The following is a 21,690-nucleotide window of genomic DNA, read 5'->3' on the forward strand; positions in this document are numbered from 1 at the left end:
CCCAAAACATGGTGGTCAGAAACCAAGTCACTCTAGGAGGGCCTGACTGATCCTGAGGAAGCCACAGCCCCTCTTTCTTCTTCTATAATTGGGACTTTTATAACTGCTCAGCAAGGCAGTTTAAAAATTAAGAGATGGGGGCATCTGGGTAGCTCAGTCAGTTAAGCAAGCAACTCTTGATTTAGACCCAAGTCATGATCTCAGGGTTCTGGGATCGAGCCCCACATCAGGCTCCAAGCTCAGCACACAGTCTCCTGAGAATTCTCTCTTTCTCTCCCCCTCCCACTCTCCCCACATGTGCTTTCTCTCTCCCTTTAAAATAAATAAAACCTTTTTTAAAAAGTAATAATAAAAATTAAGAGACCATAACACGTATGAATATTTCTACAAAGTAGACAGTCTATAAACATTTACAGAAAAAACATTATATCTAGCAGGTCCTAAAGGAAACATGGAACAAAACCCCAGGAATACAGTCAAATGCAACTTCCAAGAGTAAAATGTGACATACAAACCTTCGGCAAGCTCAGGCTATCTCAATGGAAGCAGCAGCTCTACAATATAGGAAGTGTCATTCGAACACGATCACAAGGACTACAGCATTCAGTACAAGGAATAATTGCAAACTATCCCTTAACACTGTATTCAGCACAGGGAATGATTCTATATATCATAGGAGGGCATATAAAAAGTAGTATAAACTCTGAAGAAATGTGAGAACCAACCAGAAGATACTCAGCCTGGAATGGAGGGTAATACTTGCTAGGTGTCTTTTTAATATACTATTCAATTTCATCTTCAGAATGACCCTGGTAAGTAGAGGATTTTCGTTTTATTTAAAGACTGAGTAACTTGCCCTGGGCCACACAGTCAGGAAGGGATGGAGGAAACCTAGATTCTCTCCCACTCGGCATTTACACTATTATTCTGCAGAAAATGTCACTACTGTTTTTCAAGCACTAAGCAGGCTGCCAGCCCATAGAGAGGAAGTGAGCATCTTTGGAGTTGCTTTGACAGATTAAATGGTTGTTTCTAGTTCTTCTAGTTCTCCCTGGATCCATGTCCTGGGCCTCCCCGAAGAAGCAGAGGGTGTGTCCCCATCCCTTGACTTTGGGCTGCACTTGCTTTGGTCAACAAGATGTCAACGGAATGAATCAAGCAGAGGCTTGAAATGTGCTTGCCTAGGAGGGCTTGCCTTCTTGTGCTACCACCACCTTTCATGAGAAGAATGTGCCCCAGGTAGCCGCTGCCCCTTTCAGCTTGGGATCGAGAACAGACATGTGTGGTGGAGAATGGAGCTCAGCCAGGGCTGAAGAACCAAGCCATCCCCACTGGGCAGCTAGGAGCACAGCCGTGCGGTCAATAAGCCCAACTCAGATCTGCCAGTCCACAATCGATGCTCAGACTCAGGAGTATGAGAACAAATGCTCACTGCTGTTTGCCCCTGAGTTCCCTCTCCATTTGCTGGGCGGCACGACTGTGGCAACTGCTAATTGATAAAGGTGTCTGAGCGGCAGACCTATGAAAAAAACCACAGGAGGCTTATTTCCATTCAAAGGGCCTTCTAACAATGGCCCCGAGACAGAGGGAGTTCCCTGCCACTGCAGGTGGCTAAACAGAGGCTGGACAATGGGAAAGAAATCTAAGGAAATCCCGCGACCAACTGTGAGGGTTGAACTTGTGACTTAAAGCCCTATGATGCTATGAACTGAACTGCATCATAAAACACAGTGGATAAACTCAGGGGATCTGCGATGAACATTCCCACCTCGAAAAAACACTACTGCATTGAAATCTTACTTTAACCACTAAAATCTTACATTCAGGATGAAACCTTAAGACTGCTTATCCTCAATCAAGATGAGCCACTTCGAGAAGCAGCCTCATTTATTCACCCTAACACCCAGAAGACTAAAGCTAGTAAATGCCAGGGCAATCTGTTGCGTGTTGGGATTCTAGAGGGTACCAAGCACTCGTAGCCAATCCTCCCTGGGTTCTGAATGAATTTAAAAATTGACACAGGAGGGCGGGGGGCATCCTGGGTGGCTGAGTTGGGTAAGCATCTGGCTCTTGATTTTGGCTCAGGTCGTGATCTCTGGGTTCTGAGATCAAGCCTGGTGTCGGGATCTATGCTCAGTGTGGAGTCTGCTTCAGATTCTCTCTCTCAAACAAATAAATCTTAGGGAAAAAAAGACATAAGAGAGAGACAGAAGGGGGAGAGGAGGGGAGGGGAGGGGAGTTCAAAACTCTCTATTTTATTATTCACAGAACTGGATTAGGAAAGTAACTTGGACTTGAAGCCAAATGAGGCTTCCTGCCTTTTCTTCTCCGTACTAGCACACACAGCAGCTGGCTGGTCATGGACTTTGTCCTGCCGACTCTACCCAGATCCCTACGGTCAGAGAGATCCTCGAGGGATGGCCACACAGGGCCCCTGGATAGGCTCACCCTCAAAATGAGCCAATAAGAAGCAAGCACTAGGCTCCCAGTCATTCACCATCCCACCAATCAGAAAACCATCTGCCTCCTAAGACAAGGGCCACTGAAAGCAGTGCAGAGGCACATCTCCCCTCACACCTCCATGTTTCCAAGAGTTTCCTTGTTTACTGCCTGGCAGTAACATAGGGTAAGTAGAGAGATGTCCCTTGTCAGATGTAATCTCTATAATTATCACAACCTGCCCAGTGAGGCAGCAAGGAGGGAATCTCTGCGTGAGAGAGCACAGAAAGAAGACTGAGCTAGCATCCATGCTTGTATGTGTTCATCTGCATCCCACAGGGTTCCAGAAGGTTTCCTGGGGACAGATGAGTGAGATCCCACAAGCCCCATGAAGCTTGGGTGACTGCCCCTTCCACAGAGGTATGGCACAGCTATGGGTAGAGAAGGCAGCCTGAAAAGCGAGCAGTGCCTGGCTCTCTTCACTCCGAATCCCACCATGCCCCGTGGACATTGCAGCTCCTGCCCTCCTGGCAATCCACCCAGGCTGCCTAGAATCTGCAGCACCGAGAGTCAGGAGGGTTTCTCTTCCACCAGCTCAGGCTCCTACTTCTTTTCATCCCAGTTCCAATGGTGAAGCAAGCTCATGGAGGAGGCAAAACCACAAAACCTTTATCCACTCCCAAGAGTCTAGGGCTACCTTTTATCTTGCTGCCCTGATGACTGTTGGTAGAGGATGCTTCAACTCCCCGAAGACAGAGCTGGTGAAAGTGCTTGGCCCTCCATCTACCCTCCATTTGGAGAAATTGCTGGTTGATGGACAGATCTGTCCTCTTGGTTCTGGGCACACAGCTGGAACACATTCCCCAGCCTCCTTTTAGAGGTTGGTGGGTCATGCAACTGGGTTCTTTCTAGTCAATGGGGCCTGAGTATGAAACTTTCAGGCTTGGTTTATAAAAGCTACCTCCCCTCACCCCAACCCCCATCGCTCTTGCTCCACTATCTTGTTTCTCAAAGGATGGTCTCTGAACAGGGAATCAGCACCACCTGGGAGTTTGAAAGAAATGCGGCATCTCAGGCCCCACTGCAGGTCTACTAAATCCAAATTTGCAATTTATCAAGATCCCCTGGTGATTCATATGCACATTAAGGTTTGAGAATCACTGCTCCATTGTCTTTCTCATCCACCAGCTAGCTGAAAGCATAGGCTTCCCAGAGAAATAGAACCCAATAAAAGGAGTCTGGTTCCCTGAATGACCATGACCATGAGGAAAGGCCACCCACCCATTAGGAACACTCATTTTGGCTTTAAGGAAACAAGGAATACATGGTTATTGGGCTATTAAGCCATTGAAATTGTGAACTTCATTTCCACAGCTAGCACTATTGTTTTGGCACCCCTATAGAGCCCTCACTTCCTCCAAGTCCCATTATTTAAGGGGATACGATGAAAAAACAATAGTTAACTAGGCAAAGCTGCAAGACACACCAAATAGGAACATCAGTAGAGCAGTGTCCTACTGCAAACAAAAACAGAAAGAAAGAGAAAGAGAAAGAGAAAGAAAGAAAAGGCACTCTGAGCATGAATTCTTGAAAAAGCAAGAAATATCTTGGATCTTCATTAAGATCACCTGTCTTTGGTGGGCCAGAGCTGGGTGGGGTCAAGGTCACAATACCACTATCACCCTGGCCCCTCATGTCTATCTAGGTGACTTGCTATGCACGCCCCAACCTTTAGACTAGACAGAAAGGTATGTGTTTTGCTGTAAGGCTCAGTGAGATAGACAAGATTAAAAGAAAAAAAAAAAAAAAAACCCTAGAAGACAAAAAATGATGACTGCCCACCCCACCACTCCCAGCACAGCCTACCCACAAAGGCAGGAAGGGCACAGGCCAGAAAGATACAGCAGGAGGGAGTCCTGCTCAGGAATGTGTTGGTAAAACTGGAGGAATGAGCAGCGCTGCTCTAGGAGTCTATGTGACAGGTGACAGGGTGAAAAGTCAGGATCAGCAGGTGGCACACCCAGCAGGAAGGAAGAGAAGACCCTGGGGAGACACCCACAGCAGCAGCTGTGCTGAGACTCTCCTATGGCTTGTGATAGTGGGCTTTCCGGACGAGTCCAGAAAGGGCTCCTCTGGACATGAAAAACAGCCAGAGCAACTGATCCTATTACTCAAACTAGGGAGAGCCTTCTAAGGGCAGACAGAGGCCTGACAGTCAAGCAGGTAGAAAGGCTAAGGGGACACAAGATTTAGATCCTGGTTTAGTGTTTTATGGCTGCTGTAACTAATTACCATAAACTCAGTGGCTTAATAGAACGCAAATTTATTCTTTTATGGTTCTGGAGATCAGAAGCCTAAAATCAAGGTGTTAGTAGGGTTTCTTTCATTCTAGAGACTTCGAAAGATAATCTGCTTCCTTGTCTCATCCAGCTTTAGAGGCTACCCACATTCCCTGGCTCCTGGCCCCTTCCCCCATCTACAAAGGGCATCACTCCAACCTCAAGCTCTACTGTCACCTCTCCTGTTTCTGATTCTGACCCTCCTGTCTCCCTCTTATAAGGACTTACACACTGCATCCACCCAGCCAATCAGAATAATCTCCTTGTTGCAATATCCTTAATTTTTTTTTTTTTTTTTTTTGCAATATCCTTAATTTAACCACACCTGCAAACCCCTTTTGCCATATAAGGTAACATATGTACAGATTCCAGGAATGAGAACATGGTCATCTTTGGAGGACCACTATTCTGTTTCCAGACATTACATTGACATGAACACATATGTATTCCCAAGCCAGTGAACCAGAGATACAAGGATGACAGACTCATTCAAGGCCAGCTTGGGGTACACCATCTAAGGGTCAGGGACACTGGGGGAATCTGAGAACTATTATGTGAGTGTGGAAGATTCCTTGAATCATCAGATCCTCTCATCACCAAAGTCTCAGAAGGGGAGCATGAGGTAAAAAGTAAAAAGTGGGACCATATCATTTGACTCTCAATCTATACAAAGAGAGAGACAGAGAGAGAGACAGAGAAAGGTTGGGGACTATATAACCAGGGAAGGTCTACCCTTCAGCAGTAGAAACTCAGCAGGTCTACTGGCCAGCATGAGCATCATGGTCACACACTGCTCCTCAGACACCACCATGTGGTTACCACCGCCCCCCCCCCCCCAATCCAGGTTAATCTGACTGATGATCTGTAGGAACTGTCCCTGTGGTTTGGCCACCCAATATGCAAACTCCCTCCCTATATTCAGGGAACCAGTTTGAAGCAGAGCCTCCTTTCCTCTCCAGAAACAGAGAAGGCCAGATGCCCCCTTCCAGCCTGCTCTGCGGGCTAAGACTCAGGCATACATTCTGGGTTCCACCAAGCAGGTGTACCTGACTCCAATTTCTGAACCAGAAACAAGTGACTAAATGAGCCCTGGCTCAGTGGACCAGACTGAGAGAGTTCACTATGTTACAGGGAGGGTGGCAGCAGTGGACGATGATGCCTCTGAGCGGCACAGGCAGCAAAATCACAGCAGACCAAACAGGATCCCATCTCATATACCCCAAAGGACAGCTCTGGAGTAGAGCACAGACATAATTACATGGCATGGAGAAGGGTGATGAACTCGGCCAGGCGGGTCAGGGCATCTTCCAGGCTACACAGATGTGTGAAGCATGTGAGGATGTGACACTTTACAGAGGGAGTGAGCACATCATAAACCCTGACAGTGGAGTCTGGCTAGCTTTATACCTCACATGCACCTGCATGAGCTCGGGCTCCTAACAGTCCTCCCCATGGCTTGCTGAAAGCCCTCAAGGGACATGCTCCCTGCCAGCTGAATGGACAATGCCAGTGCCCCTGTCCTCATTCCACTTCCAAGCACAGACCTCTTGAGTGGCCCTCACTGTCACCTGTGGTTTCTCAGGGATGAGCAGACCCTTGCCAGTCTCTCTGCTGAGGCACACACTTGGGGACACTCAATACAACTGCTTTGGCCCTGAAGTCAATAAGGTTCAAGAGAGAACTCTTTCTGCAAACATACATGGCTTTTTTCCCTCCTTTCTCCATCAAGGTGCAGGCTCACCCAGCACCACTGCCCCCCTATATTGCACTTGGCATCATCCTCTGGGACAGATTTTCTCCTCCACTGTGGCCTTGAAGCCACTCCTTGCAAGAGGCCCCCTGCAGTCTGTAGGACATACCTGAATAGTCTCATATCCTAATGGCATGGGGCTCAGTTCTCTCCCTTCTAGCACCCCATCCCGGGAATATCCTCAGGGATATGTTAGTGTAGATCACTGGATGTGAAGAGATCCTAGAAGGTATGTGGCTTAAATTCCCCCCATCAAGGTCATGTGAGCCTCTCCTCTTTCCCTGTCGGGATTCCTTTCATGGATGTGTGCCCGGTGGTAATTTGGGACAGCATTTCAAACAGAGGGAACAGCATGTGCAAAGGCCCACACACTGGCAGCCAGAACATGCAGCAAGACAAGCACAGTGTCTTGCAGGAGAGTGGGATCCACAGCTCCCTCCATATCCATCTTACGGAGGTCTGGCCACATCCTCCGCAAAAGGAAGGAAGCCGTATCTGAGTGGAGCCCAGCGCTGCTGTTTCAGAGATTGTTAAGGCTTGAGAGCCCTCATCCACAAGCAGCTTGGTGGGGCCCTCTTTGATCAACAGGTTGGCTTAATTAATACCATCCCGGGGCTGTCAGTTTCCCAGAGATCAAAAATAAGCCAGTCATTATGCCAAGATCAGTCAGAAACAAGAAAGAGGAAGACCGTAAATATGTTCTTTTCCCTTCTCCTTTTTCCCCCCCAAAAATCCACTGACGTGATAAGGAACATAAAACAGCATCAGTATCCTCATAGTTATTATACATAGTGCCGAAAACTGTGGAATTAAAACAGGAAGTACTCTCTGGCTGGCCATAAATTTTGTATTTTTCCCCTCCGTGCATAATAATGCCTTGATACGCGCCCCGTTATTGATGTGTCTGCAACACAGATCCCCTTTTTGGAGGCAAACCGCTTCTCCATAGCAGATGGCGGCTATTGTGTTTACACATGAGCACCTCAGGATTGCATTTCCTCACGTCGGCAGTAAAAAGAAAGCCCTAATTGAGTTTTTAATGGCTTTGCACATTGTTCATTAAGATTACATGAGTGTGCTCAGGCGACTGGCAGCTGAGGGCCTGGAGCTCCAAGCGCTCAGAGTTGTCCCTGCAGACAGGTGGCCCCGCCAGCTTCCAGTGTCAGCACCTATGTGAAGGGAGTGGATGGCAGCAGGGACCCACACGCTGCCCGGAGCCAAGGCAGCTGTGATGGCACGGAGCAAGGGCTGGATCTGCAGTCAGGAGAGCTGGCTTTCAGTACCACTCCTGTTGTTTTCTTAGTCGTGTGACTTTGAGCAAGTCAATAAAACTCACTGGGCCTCAATGTTCTCATCTAGAAAATGGGGTAATGAAAGCTACACATTGAACTTTTCTGTTGTCACTAAATCTTAAGTGAAAAACTGGACATGACATTAAACGGTGATGTTAAATAATGAATGGCCAGTAGCAGATGTCACTGTGCCTGATGCAATTTACACTGAATGTTACTACTAAACTTGAGAACTCAGTGTATGCCAGGCATTGATCTAAGCATCTGTTAGCATCCCCGGGAGGTGGTGCCATGCTATCACTGTTTTAAAGCCAGAAACACTGAGGAAGAGAAAGACTTCCACCTACACAGCACTCATCCACTCCATGGTAGGCAGAGTAACAGCCTCCCAAAGATGTCCACACTCTGGTCTCCAGAACCTGTGAAAACAGTACCTTAACATGACAAAGGGGAATTAAAGTGGCAGGTGAAAGTAAGGTTGCCTAGCAGATGACCCTATGATGGAGGTGGCTTATTCTGAACAAGAGAGACAGAAGAGGCAGAATCAGAGAGGGATTTGAAGATGCTATACTGCTGGCATGAAGATGAAGGGAGGAGCCATGAGCCAAGCAATGCAGGAGGAATTTTTCAGAAAAGGCAAGAATACAGACCATCCCCTAGGGCCTTCCAGGAAGAAGTACAGACCCGTGGACACCTTGATTTTTGTCCAGTGCAACCCATTTAGGATTTTGGACTGCCTGAACGATACAATAATAATAAAAAAAAATCTGTGTTAGCCACTGAAGTTGCCATGATTTGTTATAGCAACAACAGGAAACTAATACATGCTACAGATTTCCCAGCTTCTGGGTTTTGCTCAGATGGGGCTATTCCTGAAATCCACACAGCCCAGCTCAGCCATGATCCTTCACCAAACTATTTAAATGCCACTTATGCTTGGTGGCTTTCACTAATGCCCAGAGGATACTTATTCCCACACTGCTGACTCTATATGTAGCTCTATTATATCTATTCTGGACAAGGCTACTTTTAGAAGACCAGAATGCTGACGTTTGGCTATCTGGTCACAATCTAAAGAGCAGGAGACACCAACCCATCCAATGGGTGCATCCACAATGCACTCTAAAGAAAATGCAGGTGGAAGGGAAGCACATTTCTATCAACGCTATCCAAGAATACTGTCATTAAGCCATTTGTAAACACGACAGTTTAAAATAGCCAGAAGAATAAACATATTATTCAACATCATCCATATTATCAATGAAAGCAACCCAATTATCATGTGTCAAAAAAAAGAAAGAAATTTGCTTCTTTTCTAATATACCAGAAAATAGGGAGGAGGGATTAATTACAGCTTAATAGATACATAATATCTATTTAAAACAAGAAATACCTCCTGAAGTTTCAAATGAATCGAGCATTGTGAACATTTTGTCAAAGTCAATCTGTGTGAACCAGTAATAACTATTTCTGTAATCATTCATTCAGACCAGTAAGTTGGGGTTTATACATTTCATATGCAAATTTGTTAAGGCAATTTTCCAAGAAACAGCTATCTGATAACCCATGTAGGTATGGATGATGTGGTTTAAAAATGGAATTAAACCCAGGCAATTGGATGTGAAGGTGCTGCTGGAAAAGGGTCTACCATGGACGTGTCTCCCCAGAGACTGGGCACATGGGCTGCCTGCAGTCCTTCCCCATTCCTGAGAAAAGGATGAAAATGGAGAAGAAGGAGAGAGAAAGAGTAGCAAAGGAGGGAGAGGAGGGGGGAAAGAAGAAGAAAGCAGAGGAGGACACAGCAGAGAAGATGAGGGAGGAGGAGTGAGGGAGGGTGACAGGGAGAGAGGGAGAGAGTGAATCAGGGAAATACAAGTGAGGAAAAGAATACTGAGCAGCGAGAAAGGGGACGATAGGAGAAAGATGGCAACAAAGCAATAATATGGAAGCCGTGTGCCACCCCTTCGTTACCTCTCATCCCTTTCACTCCCCAAACAGAAACAAAAGCCTTATACCCAAGGCTTCTAGACCTTACCATGATCTTGTGATGAGAACACACCCACATAAAACCCTTTGGGGCACCCCAAGACCTAGGCTATCCGATTTACCACCTCATAGCTCACCTCCTCCAGCATCTCAGCAGAGCTCAGCATCCCAGCAGGAAAAATAAACATTATCATCAAGAAGACAATGGAACCTGATGTGTGACCCAATGAGAACTCTGCTACATGAATGTGGGTGAGACTTAAGGCTTGTTCCAATTGGTCTTCACTGTGGGAAATTATCACAATGCTTTGGGCAAGGTCAAGATAGAACTGAAGGGCAGATAATGCACCTCTCCCTTCAGACTCCCACCCCTCTCCTGTGTTCCTGGTTCCAGTCACACAGTGCCTCTGGGAGCCTGAGAGCCAAGAATTCATCAGAGAGCCTTCATCAGAGGTGTACAGCTAGTGAAGCCTATGGTTCCAAAGTTTTACAGTCACAGGACTAGTTAGTGGTAGGCAAGGAGCCAGGACTGGCTTGGATTTTCTATCTAGGCTCCTTCTACAGTGGGGGGTAAAGGAGGAGAGACCCTTTTCCTTGGGTCTTGTTTCTGGGAAACACAGTGATGTTTTCATGTTCCCACAAGAGCTCCTTTCCCTCAATCACACCAGCTAATTAATAATAATAACAGCAGCAGCAAACACACACTCTCACATGTTACTTAGATGCATTCAATTCAATACCAGCCCTGACGGTAGCTGCTGTTATCACCCTTCTCATATAAGTGAAAAAACTGGAGCACAGAGAGATTAGGTAAGTCTCCCAAAGCCACACAGTAGCAGAGCCAAGATTCAAACTACTCATCATTCAGCTCTCAGGCTCCTGCACACAAGCAGAAGGGTGTCATGTTTGGCGGCAAGGAGGGATAGCATGCTCCCTGGGGTTAGCTGGCTGTGCCCTGGGAAGCAGGGCACAGAGGGGCAAAGAGTGGGAGGAAAGAACAAAAAGGAAATCAGTTGTCAGGCTGCTGCCATATTAAGAGTAAAGAGAACAACAGGGCTGCCTGTAACATTGTCAGACCCCAAATTGTTCCTGACATTCATTGGGCTGAGTCCTTTGCTTCTGCAGCTCTAAATCTCTTAAATTGAAATGACATGGAACTAAAATATATATTTTTTTTAAATCTCCAAACTCTTCACACATCCATTGGCATGATAATATTTTGATTAGTTACATTTATGCTCCAATTACACTCACAGAATGTTCAACTGTGTCTTATATATAGCATGTTTGCCATGCTCCATGGAAAATACGGGATTATTACCTCGTATATTTGCAATGGGAAAAGACACAAATGGAAGTGGAGGGGAAAAAAAAAAGCAAAGCGAAGAGATGACTAAGCCTGTTAAAATAGTGCTGTCTTGCCTTCACGTTCCTAAATTGGGTCACTGCTATTATTTCCCCAGCTTTAAAATACCAGGGTTCGGAGAAACATGAAGCATTCAAGCCTACCTTCTCCTCACCGGCCACTGTTACCTGCCCCCAGAATGATGGGGTCCAACTCTGACGACAACCCCATCACGTACCCACTGAGTGGCAAGGTCAACAGTGGGGAAGGTTTGCGGTTCTGTGCCTTTTTTTCTGGAGAGAGCGTCCATCTAGTTCTCAAGGAGGTCCTTAACCCTGTCCATCATAAATAAATATATAAACAAAGGTTAAGAGCTCCTCCGGGCCCCACAAAATGCCTGCCCTGGTGGTGCCAGGAGAGACTTCTCGTCGTGGAATTCAGGCTAGACGCCAGCACGTTATTTTGCTCTCTGCTGGCAGACCATACCACGGTTGTCTGAGTAAGGGTATTATGCTAATGTCACTATGAGAGATGTGCTAGAGGTTTCCATACCCTAATTCCACAGCACCCTCCCCTCCAATCCTCTGTCACCGGGGCTTACTGTCTCCACCTGTCCTCCCTGCTGCTGCATCTCTAAGTCAGCTCTTGAGAATCTCTCTGCCTCTGTTTCCTCCACGTGGATGCATGCATGAAGGCTAAGCCCTCGGCTGGTTTCCTCCAATGTCTGCTAGATCCAAGCTCTTTATAAACGGAACCAAACCGGTTCTAACCTCAGATACTACTCATGCACCCGCTAGGTATCCGGCACCCCAGAAAAACAGCAGACAGCATGACGGTTTCTGCCCTGGTACAGACTATACACAAATAAGAGGCAGTTAGGACAACATAGGTCTGTGACAAGGGCACGTATATGGAGACATATCTAACCCAGACTTGGTTTGGGGGAGGTATAAAAAGAGAAAGAAAAAATAACCACTTTCTAGAGCAAATAAACTCTATGTTATTCAGGAGCCAGACAGGTAGAGAAGGAGCAGCAAAAATGTTCCCCACAGATGAAATTGCCCATTTCGAAACCAAGAGGCAGGACAAAGACAGTCTCTAACCTGTGGAGATAGGAAAAGGAATTGTAGATACAGAGCAGGTGCCTTATAGACCACCTCTCACCCCAGCCCCCCACCCTTGTTTTATAGACCAAGAACTTGATATACAGAGAGGTTTGCAGTGACTTGCTCAGTCACACAGCCAACAGGTGGCAGTGCCAAGAGTCAAATGTAGGTGCATCTGACTCCACTATTTGCTTCTGAAACAGTGGTTCTCAGCTTGCAGCACGCCTCAGAAATCACATGGAAAGCTCGCTGAAAGAGCTGGATCCCACCTCCAGTAGGTTTGGGATGGGGCTAAGAATTTGTACTTCTAACAAGTTTCCAAGAGAAACTGAGGCAGCTGATCCACAGGCCAGACTTTGAGAACCACCGGTCTAGCTGGGGTCTCTAAGTGCCAGCCCTCGAGGGCCTGAGCTCCACAAACCTGGGCCAACCTGACAGGCAGTGGCACCTCTCTCTCCCTCTCTGCCCTCTGGGGCAGGCACTGATGCTAACCAGCTTGAAGGGGGTTCCCTCCAACCCTGCGCCACACACTGCCCACCTCTCTCAGGAGAAGGGCTCTAGCCACTGACCATCAACCATGAAGGTTCTCTCTGCTACCCCACCTCAGCAAGGCCTCTCCTCTGAAACCCCCCTTCAATCATTGCCAATTACCGAGAATATCATTAGCCACTTACTGACTCCCCCAAACGTACTAGGGTCTGCATAGAAAACAGCACAATAATTATTCCTCCTCTTTCACCATCCTCTAAGGAGATACAAGAACTTGACAGCTGTTATCCAATTAATCCTGACAGCATTTTTTTTTTAATGTAAAGGTATTTCTTTCATCTAAGATGGGAAAAGCTATTTCCTTTTTTGAGGTGAGAATGAGGGCAAAGAGAGGCCAAGTAACTCAGCCAGCATCACTAGGGTCATTTCTTATCTTTTTTCTTCTGCAGGGACAGTGGAATACTAGAAGATAAGAACATAAACTCTGGGTTCCGATTGCTATATCAAATCCCAGCTCTCCCAGCTACCAGCTGTGTGGCCTGGGGGAGGTTACTCAACCTCTCTGAGCCATAAAATGAGAGTGGTGATGGTACTAATGGTACCTGCCTCGTAGATTTGCTTACGAGAACTTGATGTGTTTATGGAAGTTAAGTGCTTAGAACAGTGTCCAACACATCGTGAGATCTATGTAAATAAACATAAGCTGGGGCAGCTGCTGCTCAGTCAGGAACAATGGCAGCACCCTGAGGCCTCTTGTAGATCTCTGGATACAAGAGAATGAGATGGGTGGTCCTACAAACCAGGATAGGGTAGGTCCCAGGATGTCCCTATGACCATCAATTGGAGCACCCTGAAATCACACTCCCAAACCCCTTGATATTCTTTGAGGCCTTCAGCCCCACTAGTCACTTTCCTCACATTGTTCTCTTCTCAGCCTATTTCCAACCCTGTCAGCTGCAGTCTGATTTCCTACTGGGCTTACACTTCTCCCCAGACCAGCTCCGGGACTCCCCTCCCTGATCCTGCTTTTCCCACCAGACTCCACTTTGGACTTTGCACTCCTTGACCACAATGCAAAAGGCCCTCTCCCCTGGTTCCCCTTCCCACCACAGCGGTCCACCCCCTGCAGTCCAGCAGATTCCATACTCCACGCTGCCAATGAGAATGACCCTGTCAGCTCCACCCCGGCTCGGCCCCGACTTCCCCGTGGAACCTAGACACAGATGGAAAGATCGAGAAGCAAGAAGCACAGCTGAAACAAGGAAACCAAGCGGGGCTCTAGGAATGGGGGCCTTGAGGTCGGGGTTCCTTTGCTGGGGCTGTAGTAACAAAGTTGCCAACAGAGTGGCTCCAACAATGGAAATTTCCAGTCTCATAGTCCTGAAAGCTGAAGTCTGAGATCAAAGTGTTGGCCGGGGGATCCCTGGGTGGCGCAGCGGTTTAGCGCCTGCCTTTGGCCCAGGGCGCGATCCTGGAGACCCGGGATCGAATCCCACGTCGGGCTCCCGGTGCATGGAGCCTGCTTCTCCCTCTGCCTATGTCTCTACCTCTCTCTCTCTCTTTGTGTGACTATCATAAATAAATAAAAATTAAAAAAAAAAAGAAAGAAAAAAAAAAGAAAGAAAAAAAAAAAAGTGTTGGCCGGGCTGGTTCCTTCTGAGGGCTGGCAGGAAGAATCCATGCCACCACGGCTCTCACCTAGCTTCTGGTGCTCTGGCGACGATCTTCGCTATACCTTGCCTGTCGAAGCAGCATCTCAATCTCCACCTTCAGAGTCACATGGCATTTTGCCTGTTATGTGCATCTGACCCCAAATTTCCTCTCTATAAAGACAGCAGACTAATTAGATTAGAGGCTCACCTACTCCAGTAGAGCTCGTCTTAACTCATTACATCTGCAGCGGCCTCATTTCCACATAAGGTCATATTCTGGGAGGTGGGGGTGGGGGTGGGGGTTTAGAACTTCAACATGCGAATGCGGGCGGGCAGGTATAAGTCTACCTAGAACAAGCTTCCCAGAGCCTTGCTGTGGCTCAGAGCCCAAAGAGGAGTCTAAGATAGTTGCTTAGATATAATCCAGCATCAAATTTGGAGATGTGCTGTGGTATTGTTTTCCATTCAAAGTGATACCTAGAGGAAACAGAACAAAACAGGAGGGTAGAACAAAGTGGGAAAATCACCCACTACAGAAAGACAACCACAGCAACACCCTGAGGTGTGTCCTTATGGTCACACTTCCTGGCACAGGTTAGTTGCTTTCTGTGGAATTGTGGCATTTGGTCAGGTGTGGGACGTCCCTTGGTAAACCCCTCCTGACGGAGAGGCTTAATGAGAGATCACAGCTTATAGGGAGCTTGTCTGCACCGAAGCTCCACCTAAGAGGCCACGGGGAAAGGCACAAGCATCCCTTCCACGGAGCTGCCCATTCACCGATGTCGCCAGTTTGTTCTACAACAAATGTCTATCGAGCGGGTGGTGCGCGAGGCACTGTTGTCGGCCCTGGGAATACAGCTGTGAACCAAACAGTCAAGATACTTAATCAGAGACAGTTTGCCGAGATGGAAATTCTTCCTCGAGAGCCTTGGAACAAGTTGAATAGGACTTCTGGAGATGGCCCCCCAGGGATGCTCGGCAGCCTTTCATCCTACAATTTCCTCATTTTGAGTCCCTGATTTTTAGCTCATCTTTCCATGCTCTGAAGTGCCTTTCCAGTGATTATTTCCCCAGGAAGAACCTATGAATGGTTTATTTTCTGAGCCCATGCATTTCTGATACTGCGTCATTTTTACAGCATAGGTCACGAGGCTGCAACTACCTACCTCTCCTGAGGCTCAAGCTACGCCTTTCTGAACAGCACAGATTCATGTTTCTCGCACTTTGCTGGAGATGGAACAAGGACGACGGGCTGGTCCCTTGCCTGTCAGAGGCCCCGGCTTGGATAGCCCCTGCTTGGGAAGCAGCTAGACTAGCACATTTCCCACCCCAATTCCCAGTGTCCAGAAGATTCTTTTGTGCAGTCGATCTGTGTTTGGGAGCACAGTAGGACAAAAAGGATGCAGGCCCTGGACTCTGACCCTCTGCAGGCCAACCCCAGGTCTGCCAATGCCTACAGGGCATCATTAGGCAAATCAGACTCCACCATATTTTAATTTCCCAATCTGTGAAATGGGGCCAATGAAAGTGCCAGCCTCCCAAGATCATCACCAGTACTCAGTTAATTTATGTACTCTCTCAGAAAAGAGACTGGCCAGCTTTTCCCATACAAGGCCCGATAAGCAAGATTTTACGTTTTGCAGGCCATGTGGTCTTTGTCACAATAACTTGACTCTACTGTTGGAGCATGACAGCAACCACAGACAATAAATGAATGAGGCCATGCTCTAATATAACTTGACAAAAACAGGTGGCAGAGCCAGCCCTTGGGCTGTAGTTTGCAGACCCAACTTAGAAGAGTGCCCAGCAAATATTAAGCTCTCAATAAATGTTAGCTGTTATTATTATGAGCTGTGATTAGATTCAGGAGGATGGTGGTCAGATGAGCTCCTACACTTACTGTGATTCTCGGACCCTATGAACAGATGGTACACATGAAAAACCCCCATCCAGAGAAGCATCCCAACCCACCTAGGGCACTCTACTCATGAAAACTACACCTTCCAAGAAGCAACTTGCCACCATAACTTCCCTGTGAATTTTTGCCTTGTTGTATTTGTGAGTTTCAGCCTCCAGCAAGACTTAAAAAGAAAGGGTAGGAGGAAAACAACAGAACTTTGAGAAAGTCCAGTCCGTGCTATAAAGGGATGTCTGTCCCATTTTAGGTTCTACTACACAGATACAGAAGAATTAAAGCCCCATCTCACTTTTGCTGAAGGCACAACCTAAAGTACCTGATTTAATGTTTGTGTTTTTAGAAAGAGTGAGGGGGGCGGGGGTAGGAGGGAGGGAGGGAGAAAGAGAGAGAGAGAGAGTATCTTAAGCAGGTTCCAACATGGGGCTTGATCTCACAACCCTAAGATCATGACCTAAGCCAAAACCAATAGTCTGATGCTTAACCAACTGAGTCACCCAGGTGCCCCCTCTTAATGTTTTTCTTGACCATTCATGTAGCCTTAGAGTTGGGGGATGATTCTCCCAGATTCTGTCAAAGAGATGCCCTGTCTTACCTGCTATAGCCTTTGCCTTTGGTGCAGTGCTCATGAGAATTGTTTTGGGAAGGTGCAAGAGGTCAGATTCCTAAAGCACCTTAGCATTTATTTCCACCCTGGACTCTGAGCAGCCAGAGTAGCATTGCCAGGCCCTGGGTTCTCCTTCCTGCCCTCTGGCTCACTCCAAATATGTGTCTCCCTTTTTTTTTTTTTAAGATTTTATTTATTTATTCATAGACACAGAGAGAGAGGCAGAGACACAGGCAGAGGGAGAAGCAGGCTCCATGCAGGTAGCCCAACGTGGGACTCGATCCGGGGTCTCCAGGATCACATGCCAGGCTGCAGGCGGCATCAAACCGCTGCGCCACCGGGGCTGCGCTGTGTCTCCCAATTCTTTATCCACTTTTCAGGACTGGGTTTTTCCTTCACCACTTACACCAACGGTGAAGCTACACCCTGCTGTTTTTAAGAAGAAATGAAACATGATAAAATACTCATCTCGTGAAGATCAATGTCTCTTGTCAAGGCTCCAACAGAAAAGGAGGGTTCATGCTGAATATGTCCAGCAGGGTAGAGTCTTTATAACACTGGACCTTTACATAACCATTAGAAGGCTGGGGGAATAGTAATCAGGAAAGTTCTCTTTAGGAAACCCCTAAATATAGGGATCACAGCAAGACTAGTGTCTCTAATTCTGGCTGCCTATGGCTCCAAAGGGGGTACTCAACAAGCCCAGGCATGACCCCATTCTGCTGACAGCCGACACCTCTACCTATGCCTGTCCTCAGTTGCTGGAGGCTTGTGGCTTCCTAGCTCTTGTGCCTTAAAGATCTCTCACTGGTGGAATCCCACAGGGACCCTGCAGCCTAAAGAGTCTAGAAAATGTAGTTTCCAGCCTTTGGGTCCCAGCTTAGGACTACTTATCAATAAGTAGTATCTGGAGACCAGCGGGATGCACGTCACCACTGCTGATCGGTTTAGAGGCTGAAGCAAAAGCCCAGGCAAGAGAGGCTGGTGCCATTATCACTAACTGCTTCTCACTCTTGCTCCAAGGACCCCAAACCGAGTAGGAGGCTGGGCAGAGAAAGTGAACAGAACTGAAAGTGAGTATGAGGGACACACAGCACTCTCCTGCCAGGTGTGATTACAGGCCCCGGGTCACGTGGATGCTTCTTACCTGCTGGACTTTGGGCAAGACGGGCTCTGAGAGGGACGCCTGGGTGGCTCAGCAGTTAAGCATCTGCCTTGAGCTCAGGGCATGATCCTGGAGACCCGGGATGAAGCCCCACATTGGGCTGCCTACTTCTACAGGGAGCCTGCTCTCTCTGCCTCTGTCTGTCTCTCTGTCTCTCATGAATAAATAAAATCTTAAAAAAAAAGGGGGGGGGTGCTCTGAGGTGGACAGAGAGAACCAATCTTGAGTCAGATCCTGGCTTTGAGCCCTTTCCACCATATCCTAGCCAGATACAGGAGTTTCCCAGGGCTGTCCTAAAAAATTACCACAAAGTGGGTGGTTTCTGATGATGAAAATTCATTCTCCCACAGTTCTTTAGGCCAGAAGTCTGAAATGGAGCTGTCAGCAGGGCTGCATGCTCTGTGAAGTCTCTAGGGGACAATCCTCCCTGGCCTCTTCCAGCTTCTGCTGGCCACATCACTCCAGTCTCTGCTTGCCTCCATGTGGCCTTCTCTGAAAGTCTCTATGTTTCAGAACTCCCTCTGTCTCTTATAGAGACACCTATCATGGGATAGAGAGCCCATTCTAAATCCAGGAGGATCTCATCTTGAAATCCTTAACTCAAGTACATCTACAAAGAACCTGCCCCCCTCCCGCAAATAGATGACATTCATAGGTTCTGAGAGTTAGAACTTGAACATACCTTGTGCGGCAGGCATTATCAACCCTCTACAGCTACGCTTAGTGGCCCTGTGCACGTCACTTACCCTAAGGCTAAGACTCGATTTCTATACCATTAAAAATATGTAACAGGAAAAGAAGACCTAGCTGCCACAGTTACAGGCACAGGGAAATTAAACATTAAAAATCTGATGAATCTGAATCAGGCACCCAACACTCCAACCACAAAGTGCCCTCCCTAGGACTGGTAAGCAATTGGAGACAGACTTTGTTCATGGAGAGCTAAGACAAAGGATTAAACCCAATTCATTTTCAAGGCTGTACTCAACTGCCTCAGAAGTATTTTCCAGTTCTAGAGCCTAGCTTGTATGAAATAGCAGGTGTTGCCTGCAGTTCTTCATTTATTAGATGTGTAAGTTGGATAGAATGGTTTCTAGATTCCTTCCAGCTCTCACAGCCTATGGTTTTAGGATTCCTATAAAAGTTAGGGCATTAGATTTATGAGAAGGAACTAACTCCGCAACTGAAATATTGCCCCCTACCCACAAAGGGAAAATCAGATTCAGGAAGGATTATCTCCAGCTAGAGCGAGTTTTCAGGGCTGTTTCCTGCTTTTGCCCATATGGTAGCCCACAGCATCCTCCAGGCTCGAGGCTAAACCCGTGGCTCTGCTACTTTATGACCATGGGACCCAGAACGCATCGCTTTTGTACTTTATATATTTTTTTCTTTTATGCTTCTTAAATTTTAATGAAAGTATCAGAAAATAGGGAAGCCTACAGAGAATAAAATAAACATCTATAAGCTCCACTATCCAGGACTGGTCACTGTTAACATCTTGACGTATGTGCTTTGCCTTTTTATTTTTTAAAAAAAGATCACTTTATTGTTATTGTGAAAATTATACACATTTTTGAAGAACTGAAGAAACTACAGAAACATACAAAGATGCAAGTTAAAAAAAAGTCCCAAGTCTCAGCACCCAGAAATAGCTATGGTTACCATATGGCAAACATCATAGTAAATATCTTAGGAATATACAGAGACAGAAAGGATAGATGGGGGCGGGGGGCGGGGGCTCGATGGACAGAAGGACCAATAGCAAGAAATACTACCAAACGTGGGGGAGAAATATAACATGCTAATTTTAAATTTCCTACGTGTCATTTATTTTTACTTGTATTTAACAGAAGAAAAAGGGAAATAAAATTGAAAGAAATCTAGACCTTCAAATGTTTCTCCACCATGAGCTATTTGCCAAAAGATCTCTACAAGGTGAGGAATACAGATTGTGAAGAAACATTAAGAGTTTGGAGTAATTACATTGTTTTTTAACTATTTATTTTAATCGTAGGCACTATTTAACGACTCCACGCTGTGAAAGATGGCACAAGTTCTCCCGCACTTCCTCTCAATTTCCCTCTCCCCATCTTCTGATTTCTCAGCTTTAATTGTTGGTGGCTACTGTCGTGGTGCTGCCTGGGTTAGTAACCTTCATTTCCTGATCTATAACTGTACTTGCCGGAGTTATTTATTGTTAATTCTACATTTATATGGAGTCGCTACTCATCATCAATCCTTATACCATGAGTTCTGCATTCATGAATCTTTTATTTTTATTCACTCTTAATTAGCTGGATTTTGTGATTCAGTATTTTTTTCAAGATCTCATGGAAGTTATATTTATTCTGAGTACATTTATCCTTGAGGACAATTGTTTGTGGGCTTTATATCCTGTGATATTCTTGGTCTGTGTTTTCTTTCCGTTAAATCTATTGCACATTGTCCCATCGTCTCCCCAAAACCGAATGCTGCCACAGAGGAGTGTGAGGCCAGAGTAATGTGGTGTTCTTCTTGTGAAGGATGGTCTTGAGTCTGAGAACGGGGCAATTTTTTTTCTTCATCCTGAGGTTTAACAGCTTCTCTAGCATATACCAACATTCTATACCATATTTTCCTGGAACACATTTTATTATTTTTTTTTACTGTGGTAACATATAGAACATAATAAAATTTGCCATTTTACACATTTTTAAGGATATAATTCAGTGGCATTAGTTACACTCACAATACTGCGCAACCATCACTACCATTCATTTCCAAAACTTTTTCCTCCCCCTAAAGAGAAATTCTGTAACCACTGGGCAATAACAACACCCTGTTATATATTGTAAGTGGAATCCTATAATCAAAAAAAGAAAAATGCAGACGGTAAAAAGTGTTAGGGAGATGTGGACCCTTTAGAACCTTCATACAGTGCTGATGGGAAGGGGAAACACTGCTGTCGCTTGAGACACATTGTCTTCCAAATTGCAAATTTACTTATGTGTTCGTTTTAGGAAATTTTTTCTATTCAGAGGCAGAAGAGCATAATTCTGCTCTTTGGAATCACAGTTCTGCTATATATACTAACTGCAAACTTAGGCAAGTGACTTGTTAGGTCTTAATTTCTTTATCTATATTTTGAGAATACTAATAGTGTTGACCTCATGCTCTTGTGGAAAATTAAGACATGTAAATAAACCTCTATAATGAAGTATCTCCTGCACAATTAATTCAAAAAGGATCCGTTCTTATCATGTTAATCTATATTTTGTGATATATTTGAATAAACCATAATGTTTTACATACATACACATACCTACATAGCTAAATCTTTGAATATATCTTTTTTAAATCTTCGTTTCCTTTTTCCTATCTTTATATTCCTCTCCTACGGATTATTCCCATCACTCTCACCTGCATTCATATGCTTGTCAAGACTTTCCTCCATATGTTTGTTTCTAGCAGTATACGTTCTATTTTGCTTTTGTTTCATTTTTTTTGCCATTCCTAATTTATTGATGGGCTCTCTAATACTACGAATGCTATTTTGGGTCCTCACTTGTTTCCTTGTGTCCCTATTAATCCTTCCTATTAATTTATTACCTCATCTTTGCACTCTT

General features: G+C 45.9%; 1 protein-coding gene across 2 annotated transcripts in view; it reads right to left on the bottom strand.

Moving 5' to 3' along the window:
* The window catches only part of PTPRT (protein tyrosine phosphatase receptor type T), a 1,032,653-nt gene that overhangs the window by 698,381 nt on the left and 312,582 nt on the right, over positions 1-21,690 (bottom strand). The gene's annotated exons all lie outside the window — the stretch shown is intronic.

The sequence above is a fragment of the Canis lupus genome, chromosome 24 (genome assembly GCF_011100685.1).
Source record: "Canis lupus familiaris isolate Mischka breed German Shepherd chromosome 24, alternate assembly UU_Cfam_GSD_1.0, whole genome shotgun sequence".
Taxonomy (NCBI): Eukaryota; Metazoa; Chordata; class Mammalia; order Carnivora; family Canidae; genus Canis; species Canis lupus.